This window comes from Patiria miniata, unplaced genomic scaffold, assembly GCF_015706575.1.
Source record: "Patiria miniata isolate m_02_andy unplaced genomic scaffold, ASM1570657v1 HiC_scaffold_1, whole genome shotgun sequence".
Taxonomy (NCBI): Eukaryota; Metazoa; Echinodermata; class Asteroidea; order Valvatida; family Asterinidae; genus Patiria; species Patiria miniata.
The window spans coordinates 22,669,055-22,681,242 of NW_024037047.1; the positions used below are offsets into that span (position 1 = coordinate 22,669,055).

Sequence of the window (12,188 nt, forward strand, 5' to 3'; positions counted from 1 at the left end):
CGTCTGGGTATTCATCCGTCTCGAACTCTCGGCTCGTGTGTCGCGTCGACAGTGTAACTGGAACTAGACCCGGAAGTCATGGAAGTGAAAATGTGTAGTGAACGTATGGGCTACACTGCATTGTGGGATGGTTAGCACTAAAAATAGCGAACAGGGAATCCTGTACTGGCTAGCTGTAGGCTCCACATCCTATATTTAGTTTCCATAAACAATTGTATGTACATGCACAGATGGAATAATCTCTCCAGCATGTCCAGTGTGAATGAATGAGCAGTCGAAGTTGACATCTATGATTAAATCCGGAAAGAATGTTTCAACCTGACACCCCATTTTCCTTCATACATCATCTCAATAAAGGTCAGTCATTTCAAAAATATTGATATGATAAGACATGAATCTTGGACTGAGAAACATTTCCGATTTTGTTAAGAAATACTTAATAAATATTCTTGACTCTCCATAGACTTTGTACGCAACTGCTGAAGATGGCGTCTGGATTATTTTACTACATTCTTTCCATAAATCCTCCAGCAGCATGTCCAGAGCAGATACTCGATCTTTTTGAGCATTTACAATTACACTTACCGGTACATTCAATACGGTTTAATGGCATGAATGGGTAAGTTAATTGGGCATAGCCTTGGTGACCCCATATCCTATCTTTTCCTCCTTCCAGTGAGAATCCAGTCTTTTCTTGAATGTTGCTACAGTTTTGGCATCCACTACTGCTTGTGGAAGTGAATTCCAGATGCTTATCACTCTTTATCTGTATCTTTAGGTGTACGTTGCAAGAAACCAATTCTGGCATAAGAGCATAAGAGCTCTTTAGGTGAAGAAATTCTTCCTACATCCAATGTTTTTCTTCAGGGATGGCTTGAAGAGTTTTAGACCCACTAGTGTGGCCGCGGTATGCTGCGCTGAACCTCTGGCCACACACCATGGTACCGCACACTACTGAGGGCTTTTTCATAAAAATTACGGTCCGTTTCTTACATATGGTTGTATTCTATGATGTCCCATCTATCACTTCTGGGATGCTTAGGAGTAATGATGTTCAATTTTCCGAGATATTCTTGAATCTTTCTGGAGCCCATATGCACTCGTGAAACGTCTGGTGATGGCAGCCATTTTGAATGTGACAAGAGATGACCTCAAGCTGTGACGTCGCGTTTATGCAAATTGCTTGTCGAGCGAGGGCGCGAGTTGCAAATGCGACGGCTGTTTCCTGTGCCGTGGATCCTGAATAGAGATCAGTGCACGTGGCCCCCAGACGATAAATGCATGGTACAGGAAACAGCCGTCGCATTTGCAACTCGCGCCCTCGCTCGACAAGCAATTTGCATAAACGCGACGTCACAGCTTGAGGTCATCTCTTGTCACATTCAAAATGGCTGCCATCACCAGACGTTTCACGAGTGCATATGGGCTCCAGAAAGATTCAAGAATATCTCAGAAAATTGAACATCATTACACCTAAGCATCCCAGAAGTGATAGATGGGACATCATAGAATACAACCATATGTACATGTAAGAAACGGACCGTAATTTTTATGAAAACGCCCTCAGTAGTGTGCGGTACCACGGTGTGTGGCCAGAGGTTCAGCGCAGCATACCGCGGCCACACTAGTGGGGCTAGAATTAGAAGAGTTTAAGAGAGTGACCTCTTGTCCTGGTTCTGTCAGCTGTTTGGAAGAATCTGCTGCTTTCTACTTTATCGAGGCCTTTCAATATCTTGAAAGTCTCTATAAGGTCCCCTCTTTCTCTTCTTTTCTCAAGGGAATACAGGTCTAGAGCTTGCAATCTTTCTTCATATGAAAGCTCCCTTAGAGCTGGGACCAACTTGGTGGCCCTCCTTTGAACTTTTTCCAAGATACATGTATGTTTATCTTTTTCCAGCCATGGTCACCGTGATTGGACATAGTATTCCTGATGCAGTCTGATGAATGTTTTTGTATAGAATCAGGAAGCTGTCCATATCGATGTACTTGAAAGATCGCTTTACCACCCTGAGACAATTCATTCCCTTCCCTGCTGCTTTGCTGCATTGTGTACTTGGTTTGAAGTCTGGTGTTAGGTACATTTGTAAACTCCCAAGTCTTTTTCCTCCTCTATTGATTCAGGTGTCATTTCCCTCATATGATAATCAGCCTGTGGGTTTCCTGTTCCAATTGAACAGAGCTCTGCAACGTATTTCAACTATTTGCCTCAAATATTTCATGAAAAGGTGTAGTCATGCTCCTGCTAGTCATGCTAGTGTACTGTCACTGTCAGGACTGCTGTCAAAAAAAAATAAAAAAATAAACTGGCTAACTTAACCGTGAACTGGTCGTTCGTAGCCTGCATTTTTTCCGGGAAAGAATGATGTTGCTCAGTCACAAAACAGTCCTTGAATCACCTTCGCCTAGCATTTTGAAAATAGACTTTCTTCTGAATTGAGCAGCAACTCTAAAAATTCTGTCATGAGGAAAATAGCGATCAATTTACCTCAAACACAAAGCTAGCTACCGCCAGCTATGATGAATGAGTGCCTTGTATCAACCTTGTATGACACGGTCCGAGACAAGCACGATTTGCTAGTAAAATAGTTCATTCTCAGTGCGCCATAATTTCCAGTTCCCCATAATTTTTTGCACAATTCGGGGACTTAGGCCTATATGCACTATGAAACTTTCCTGAAGTGTGTCAAAGTGAAATGAAGTGTTCATAAGTGAAACATTTCACGTTGCGCAACCTATGCAATAAATCATGGCACAAGTGGAGTTCTGCCATTGTGTACAGTTTTGTGACACAGGCTGCTGATTACTTTTTTTAAGGGAAGTGACTACTCGATTGACAACCAATGCATGTGTGCACTGTCAACATTTCCATAAAAATACGTCCAGCAACAGATTTTCTTTCAATATTCAATGACTAGGTGATCGGAGAATTTTTCACATCATCATTCCTCCAGTTATGAAATATTTCTACTGTGGAAGAATGAGAAGGATATAGTTTGAACTTCAAAGTTTAAATCAGTTTGGCTGATAGAATACATGTACATTTTTGTAAGTTAACAAAAAATATGCATTATTTGACTTAGACCTTAAAGGTAGGCCTACATATGCACTCCGTTTGCCAATTATGAAAGAGGGCGCCCTTTCACCAATCAACAACTTCCTATGGGCGGGACATTTCGCTGGTTGATGCGCACCTTCGTTCCTTGTGTGTGACGCACGTACACCAGGGGATTAAGTTGTACTATGTACATGCAGTGCTAGTTGTCAGTTGTGGCCGCGCGTCGCGGCAAATGAATTGCAGTCAGGCAAGATGGCGTTGATCGGTCACCCCCACGTGTACTTTCTTTGCTGGTGAGGGGGTACTTGTGAACGGAGCGGATAGGCCTAGGGTCCAACATTAGCCTGTGTATTCTCAGTATCTTAGTTGCTTTGCTGCAACCACTTCTTGACTTCCCAGCAACTTCGTTAAAGGTACAGTCCAGCATTTATCAGTAATATGTGCTTTTTGTTCGTTTGAAGCAACAGAAGTGCTCAAAAACTAAAGAAGCGTGCTTAACAACTAAACTGATAAAGTTTAACGGTAGCTCAGTGAATGCTGTATATTCTGAGAAAAAAATATTCAAGGATCTCGATTTCAATTCAAAAGTTGCTGATTCACGTTTTGAATTGGGCCTGAATTCAGTGTCCGAGACACGTTCTCACCGAGCTGATTGAATTTAGGAAAAGTAGCAATTTGACAAAGACCCATTTCTGGATTTTCAGAATCCTTTCCCCTTTAAATTCCCAGGTCTCTATAATATATATTAACAAAAAAAAGTAAAACAAATGTCACCTTTGGAATAGAGATTGTGTGGGGATTTCCATATATCCGGACATCAGCCGTTTGTTTCCCCATTGACAGGAAATCTGCATGTAATGTACCGATACTTGATAAAATAACACGGGGCCAATGTCCAAAATTCCACTGGCTGTGGATAGTGCTACTGGTCATGCTGGTAGAGAATCTATTGTACATGTATGTATGTATAAGTACAATACATCTATCACATTTTTGGGATCTGTGTTCATCACTGGAGGAAGACTTAAAAAATGGTAATCAATTGTGATGCGATCAAGCTACATGTAAATGAGTCCGTTCGTCGGGATTTTTTATTTAGAGATTCAGGCCAAAATAGGGCCACTGCACCACATCACTTCATCACATCTCTTGGTGTTCCAACGTTCATAATTTTTGAAATGAACATGGTATTAGCATGCTGTTTTCACAGCAGTAATGCCGAAATGGAGATCTTTTCAAATCTGTAGTAAAAGATGTTTTGACCAGGGTCGACAAATGACTGATGTAGCTTGATCGCATTACAATTTGTAGGCTTAGGCCTTATCGTAAAACTTCAGTTGAAAAAGAATTGGTCATTATTTTTGTTTAGAACTGAAAGTACATAGTTTGTACCGGTGCATGTACGGCACATGTACATGATGTACAAAGTATGTAAATACATTTAGCAGCCAATCCAGATACAAGTCGTCATAATATAAGTGACTTTTGACCTTTAAACAGTTGGTGTTTGAAACAAGATTGTGAAATCATTATCACCAAATATTTTCATCGTTTTGTGGTGCTTGATGTCGCCCAGTTCTTTTCATTTCAAACTGAACTTTCTATAATGGACTTGGGATTTTCCCTTCTTTTGCCCTGAACAAAATTCGCTGTCCGACTGTTCTTGGATCATGCAGTCACGGATGAACGCACTTGGTTTTTAGGCCTATAGGTCTACGCAAAGACTCTGCAATTCAGAGCTACATGTAGGATAACAATATGGCGTACACGGTATTAGGTTCATGGTCATGTTAAGTTGCACAACATACTGTTGTTGTTTACTCTACACTCTACCATGTCTACATACAGAGTATATGTACAGTACATGCCTTGGTAAAGTAGATGATACATACAATGTAAGTAGGCTTTTTGCTTTTTCTGCAGTTTCTTTGCTTTTTGGATGAGTACAGTACAGGTTGTGGTCCACATGGTCCAAAAGGAAATAGGGCCTATTGGCTTTTTTTGTTTAATTTTTAAAACTAAATAGGATTTGTATTAAACTTATGTGTAACAAACTCCAATAAGTTGCACTGATAAAACCTACAAATTTTTTATCTTGATCCCATTTAGTTCCTGTTTTGGTTGAAAATAAGCCGAAAATTCTCATATTTTTGGCTAAAAAGTGGGACAAAAAAGTACAGTCTCAAAATATTAATGTTTTTGCCTCCTTGTTTAAAAGGTAAACTACATGTATGCCATTTTTTAGGTATTTACTAACTCAATTTCAACATGAGATACAATTTTTAAAGAAATAAATGTGTGAAGATGTGATACGGTGCTCCCCAATATTACGGTTTCACGCGTAACATTTGGTGTCCCGTGTCCCTGTTACGTGTGAAACCAATTCTGCTGTGTGTAAAGTGTCTTTCATGGTCACATTGTTTACTTTTCCTTGGTATTTTTTTAAAATTCTGTCCATTAAAATAAAAGGATAAGAAAACAACGAGACAGCAATGCTAAGAAACAAATGACCATTTGTAATATTTCACACGTAACGTGGTGTCTTGTGGTGTCCCAGTTACATGTACATTTTGTATGTGTGAAACCTAGTGTTTTTAATAAATTCCAGATGACATGAAGTCGTTAAGGATTTCCTTTCCGTGAAAAAAAGCTTGAACTTTACCATCCTAATATTATGAAAAGCCAGATTGACCATAATTAAAATAACTTAAAGTTTTCAGGCCCTTTTAATGCAATGTCCCACTTTGGACCCCTTAATTTGTAAAATAACCCACCTACATACCGGTACATACATATTTACACTGTACATCATGTTCTTTTGTTGTACTGGCATGACTGGTAAGGTTTTAACTATGATGTACAGGAACCTACCCTGTTCTACAGTGTTTTTTCTCCCAGAACTTTACAAAAGTGCTACACTTTCTGCCCGACTCAAACGGCATCAGATCATTTTGTTTGACTTAACTTAACAATTACTTGTAACATGCTTTTACCAAGTATGTACTGGTACCCCCCCCCAGTAGGTACATGTATGCAAATACAAGGACAACAACTCTTTACACGTCTTTCCTAAAAAAACTTTACGATATGTGCAAGTAGTTGTGACTTCTGGAGTTTTTTTAAACATGTTGAAGACAGAAAGAGATGCTTATAGTTTTATTGAGCTGAAGTTCGTCTAGCTCAAACCAAACATGTCAAAAGCCAGTGGCAGTAAACCACTGCCGTAAAGAAGGAATGCCAGATACACAAATAAACTGCAGACAAGTATAAAAGGGATTCTGAACTACGGTAGGGTATTGTGCCACATGCACAGGTGTTTTGTTAAATGAATATTTAAAAGGAAATTGTTAGTGTGCAAAGTTATTCAAAGTCCCTCGATTTGACATGTCTGACTGACCAACCTCGTCCATTGTTGGAAGTTTATAAGCAGTGAAGCACCTTCGATATTAATAGATATTACTCGGTCATTCGATAGGCCTATTATTTTGATAACGATATTGCTGATAGCAGTTTTTTAATCATATCGAAATATATTTTCGATATTGAGAATTGATATCGAAAATATCAGAAAATGTGTCAGATTATTTTTTCAAAGTAAATCTCCCGTTTGTGCTTGAGCTTTGTGTTTAACATTTGCTGTAAATAATGAAATAAAACTCGGCGGCAAGCTGTACTTGTGACTCAAAATAAAAGCATTGCAAAATGCCAAACGGCATCGTTTTTTGCTCTGCGGTCACTCAAATTCGCGGTCTCCCCCAATGTGAAACCTCAAAAGAAACCGCCCGTTCTATCGAATATTCTCGATATTGGATTTCCGATATACCGACTAGTATATTGATTATTGAAAATTCTGATATCGACTGTGCTTATTGGAAGTACATTGTACATGTTGTAAGGCAAAAAAACAAAAACAATCGGTCTCTGTTCAGACCAAAGTTCCGGAATTGAAGCGGCAAAATGTGGTTTTTTTTGGAGGGTTTTTTTTTTGCTATTTTTTTTTTCAAGATTGGATTGTACAGACACGGTGGGTACATGTACTACCCGGTACATGTACACATGTATGTATTTTGCTTTTTGTACCTTGGTCTCCTCCATCATTTGCCTTGGTGCCCTCTAAAGTCACTTGACTTTGTGCAATTTCACCATTCCTTGGTGCTGCTTGGTACAAAATTGGAGGTGGTGCGGCAATAGAGATCGCTGTTGTAGCTACCGCGGAAAATTGAAAAAAAAAAGATTGACGTGCATGATCAACATTGACGGGCGGGCTGACCAAAGCCCTACAATTTTTTTGGGGGCCAAACAGTGACTTTCCACCAGATAGGATGCCCACCTTTTTTTTTTTTTGCATTTTTTCTTTGTTTTTGTTTTTTGAAAATGCACAGTACAAAAACAATGTGTTCAAGTGGCTTCTGTGAGGATTCAGCAGACCAGCAACTTAATGTACAAATTTGACCGGCTCCACCATGTGTCCACAAAAAAGGGTATTAAGTCGCGCTAGTCATTATTGTGTAATGGCCTGCTCAACATCGACAGGGTGAAAATTTCGTCAAAATGTGATTTTAATTTTTTTGTCATGAATGACATCTGTAATACCTACAGTTTCAGGTTTTATTCACAGAAATGTTGATTTTGATGAACAAAGTGGAAAAAACAACCATTTTGTGTGCATCGTTCTGTTGTTCTTCAACAAAGCCAGCTACCGGTATTTCAAAGCCTGTTTTCTCAGTTGTGTAATTTGAACTCCAATAAAGTAAATATGTCATATCTTCAGAACGGGAGGGGCTATGGAGTTCTTTTATATATACAATATGAAAGCTTACATTGTTTATATTTTTTGAAACTCAATTTTATTTTTTTGCAACATAGCCTAATACATCTTTAATACCTACAGTTTCATCTTTAATACCTACAGTTTCAGGTTTTATTCACAGAAATGTTGATTTTGATGAACAAAGTGGAAAAAACAACCATTTTGTGTGCATCGTTCTGTTGTTCTTCAACAAAGCCAGCTACCGGTATTTCAAAGCCTGTTTTCTCAGTTGTGTAATTTGAACTCCAATAAAGTAAATATGTCATATCTTCAGAACGGGAGGGGCTATGGAGTTCTTTTATATATACAATATGAAAGCTTACATTGTTTATATTTTTTGAAACTCAATTTTATTTTTTTGCAACATAGCCTAATACCCTTTTTTGTGGAGCTGGTCACAAATGTATACGTGCACAGCACAAGATGCACGCGTACATTTTTGTGTCATTGGATACCCTTAACCTCTCATTTTTGTGGTGTGAAGAAACTTCCATAGTTTGGAAACCATGTTCATTCATTCATTCATTTATTTTTATTTTGCCAATTGATAAAAACAACACAAAATATATTAACAGAGAAAATACAGTACACAAAAATACAAGAAAAACAACTTGGAAGGAACACAGATAATACAAGAAAGACAAAATAACTGGACAAATTAAACCAAAGCCTGCATGGGCAAGGGCTGACAAAAGCGAAGAAAATCACTGTACATGTAGTCCTTAGACTTGCCAGCCCTTATGCTGGCAAAGGGCACGTAAAACATTAGTATTAAATTAAAATATCTATACATTGGACATACACTGTAAAACATTACAAATGTAAATTAGAGAGGACAGAAAAGGATATTGCACAACATAGATTAAAATACCCCCCAAAATGAAACATGTATACACAACTACTTGTTCATCAGCAGCACTATTGCCATGATTGCAGGATATGTACATGTACACGTACATGTAATATAAGGGTAAATGTACATGTACAGTGTTTTAAAACATTTGAGACCATCTGCTGTTTTGATGTTGACTACAAAAATATGAGTGGCAAGCTTAAAGGGAATATACAACATTTGCAAACATTGAAAAATAAAACATTGAAAAATAAAACTATCAAGTTTTCACGAAATACCTTATTTTACCTTACTTGGTAAATGACAGTCTAAAGCATCCTGAAAAATTATGGCACCTACTGGTGTGAAGTCATTTTCAAGAAAATGGTATTTTTGTATACATTTCCAACGGTGGTCGGCCGACCACCGTTGGAAAAACCTACATGTAACTACATGTATTTTTCAACTACTGCTCCAAATTTACCAATTTTTTTTTCAGTCCAAATTTTGTTTGCTGTTGGTTACATGCTCATGAACGGGTGCAGGCCAGCTAGACTGGTTCCCTATTACATGTACCTTACAATTATAAATTGATCCTTTTCATCTTTAGTGGAGTCGGGAAACTACCGTAGACTACCGGAACATTTGTGTTTTTCTTGGTTTTTCCAGCATTTTCGAACAAAACTTCAAAGATGTCACTGTCTAACCCCTCAAATAGTTCATTTCTGAAAATTACAGCAAAAGCCAATGATGTACACGTACATTCCCTTTAAATTATCAATACATTTGTACATGTAGTCAAGGTCATTATCTGGCATTTAAATAGTGGTTGGTTATCATTGTGTAGGCTGTTTTGTGTCTCCCATTGTGTTTATAATTTCTTTGGCTCATTGACTTCAGTACAATGGAATAGTTATTGATACCAAATGTAAACAGGTATTTAATAGACAGTATGGTTCTCAAATTTGTAAAGAAATTTACAATGAACCAGATGGATGAATTTACGAAAGTCAAAGTCTGCATGATAATGGTGGTATCCCGTAGGTACACACAGTCGAGCCTCGTTAATACAAACTCGTTCGGACCTAGCCAAATTGTTTGTTACATGTATCAGAATTTTGTATTAAGAGGAACATCAGTCTCATTCATTGTGCACATGAATGCACAGTGGGGACTAAGGCTTTATGTTTCTTATATCCAGAATTCTGTATTATATTATACAGAGTTTGTACTAACGAGATTCAACTGTACATTGTATGACATGAAAGGCAACTTTGTCACGTGGCAATGTTGCAAACATGTCATGTCTCGGTCTACAAAATATGTGATTTGTGGGAAAAGTTGATAGGCCTAACAAAAACATGACGCCCATGTTAAGAAAAGATTTCTTAATTCATGTACATGGTGTACATTGCGGGTTATCCCTTCTTGTGTCATCTGTGTGTCACTGTAATTGTGAATGTCATTGTCAATTTGTCATCTTGTCATCTTGGCTTGGGTTTTTCTGGAGTACATGTCCGATTGATTTTTATTTTTTAAAATTGTTTGTTTTGGGGGGGAGGGCGTGGTGGTCCAGTTTTGAAATTTGTTTTTATTTTGTCGGGGTTCTTAGGACTTCTTTGGGAAGAAAGTTCCATTTTTTTTTGGGGGGGGGGATTGCTCAATTTAGGGATGTGACCCTTTTGCAAGGAAAGGTCATTTGAGGTGAAGTTTACAACAAGAACAATTTCCAAATATTTTGTGGATGTTCTAGACATGTATGGGGGCCTACATGTAGCCCACGTGCAATATGACTAACAGTGAGTCATTAATGCAACGCAATCATTTGGGGTTTGTACTTTTAATATACCGGTACATAAAGGGACTTAACAGTTGTCATCAAGCATGCCCCAAAACAGGAAGGCTGAGGTTTTAATTATGGCTACCATGGTTATCGGTGGTGAAATTTCAATGTTATGGGATGTTTACAAAACTTTTCTTTAAAGAATGACACATGTACATGTACATGTACACATGTGTAAATTAATGTACACATTAGGAAATGGCAGGGATAAATTAAAACACTATGTTGATTTCTATTCCTTGAGAAATTGCCATTTGATGTAACTTTTAATAATGCACGTATATTACACGTACATGTACAATGTATGTACAGTATACAATGTATATATGTAATTTCATCAAATTCCTACAGATTTAAACCAGCTTGTACTGCACATAAAATTTACTAACTATTCTGTAATTCTGCGGGGGTGTTCATGTATACCATATATACTGTGTGAATGTGTACATGTACATGTAGTACATGTCATGTAGGCCTATTTCTTGGAACTTTCTTGAAATGAAAAAAAAAAAATCCCTCTGCCAAATTTGTGTCAAAATAGGTATGAGGGTTTTAGAGTCATGGATTATTATTAATTGTTTCTGGTAATGATACGAAAGATTCCTTAAAAGCACCTCAGGCACTACTCGCAAGCTTGCCTGAAGAAACCTGGAGACAATGACAGTGAGAAGCAGTTTTAGAGGTGGGAGGAAAACCCCGGAAGAATAATCTGGGGAAAACCCACGGAATAAGGAAGACTGAGAACTAATCCACATGTTGGCCCAGGCGGGATTCGAACCAGGTTCACAGCGGTTGAAGGCGAGTAAAGTACCGCTACGCCAACCTGACTCCTCCTACGCTAACCTGACACCCCAGATTCATACATTTATAAGCAAGCAAAACCAGGCATTAAATGTTTATGAATTTGTCACAATCACGAACAAAACACGAAATGTATCCGTACGCACAGTGATACGCTGAATATTCACTGAAAGATTGCCAACGATGGGATTTATGCCTTTTTTTGGCATCTGGCCACTCCATTTCAAACCAGAGAACGGTGAACATACCTTGGAAAGTCCTAGTTTTTGAATAAACTCCATATTTCATGAAAACCTTGAGGAGACGTATTCATCTATAGAAATTGCCCTATATCGTTTGTTCCCTATTGTGTGCATGTCTCCAGAGGGCACGGTGTATCAGATCGTACGTACCAATGCATGTTGTCACATACATGTAGAACGTTCAAGTTCTTACAAACAATTGAAAATCTGTTTCATTTGCTTACACAAACATTGTACACTAGGAAAATAAAACCTACATGTACATGTACATAAAAAAAAACAAGTAATTTGATGAACACACATTAGTATTGTGATTTTGTAGAAATTTTGTGTTCAGTCCGACTGTTGTGAAACCCTTTAATTACATTGCAGATTCATTTCAATATTTATCCCATTGTAATCGACTCATGGACATAGCAGCACAGACAACACGCCTCTATTGTCGCGGGATCGGTGACTTTGATTTCCTTTGTATTGTTATCCTTAACGACCCTAAAAAACCACAAAGGTGGGTGAGTTATTGTAGGGGTGTGTGGGAACTGTACAGGAAGTGCTCCGTGTATTCTGGAAAATCTAGGAAAACAAAACATTTATTCGGCCATTTC

General features: G+C 38.1%; 1 protein-coding gene across 3 annotated transcripts in view; it reads left to right on the forward strand.

Annotated features, from left to right (window-relative positions):
* The window catches only part of LOC119725771 (DENN domain-containing protein 2C-like), a 68,525-nt gene that overhangs the window by 253 nt on the left and 56,084 nt on the right, over positions 1-12,188 (forward strand). For 2 of the 3 annotated variants that reach the window (XM_038197343.1, XM_038197360.1), the window contains exon 2: positions 231-357. The gene's annotated coding sequence lies outside the window, so the exon portion shown is untranslated. Of the gene's footprint in view, positions 1-19; positions 131-230; positions 358-12,188 lie in introns of those variants that run through there. The other variant, XM_038197351.1, reaches the window with a different exon arrangement.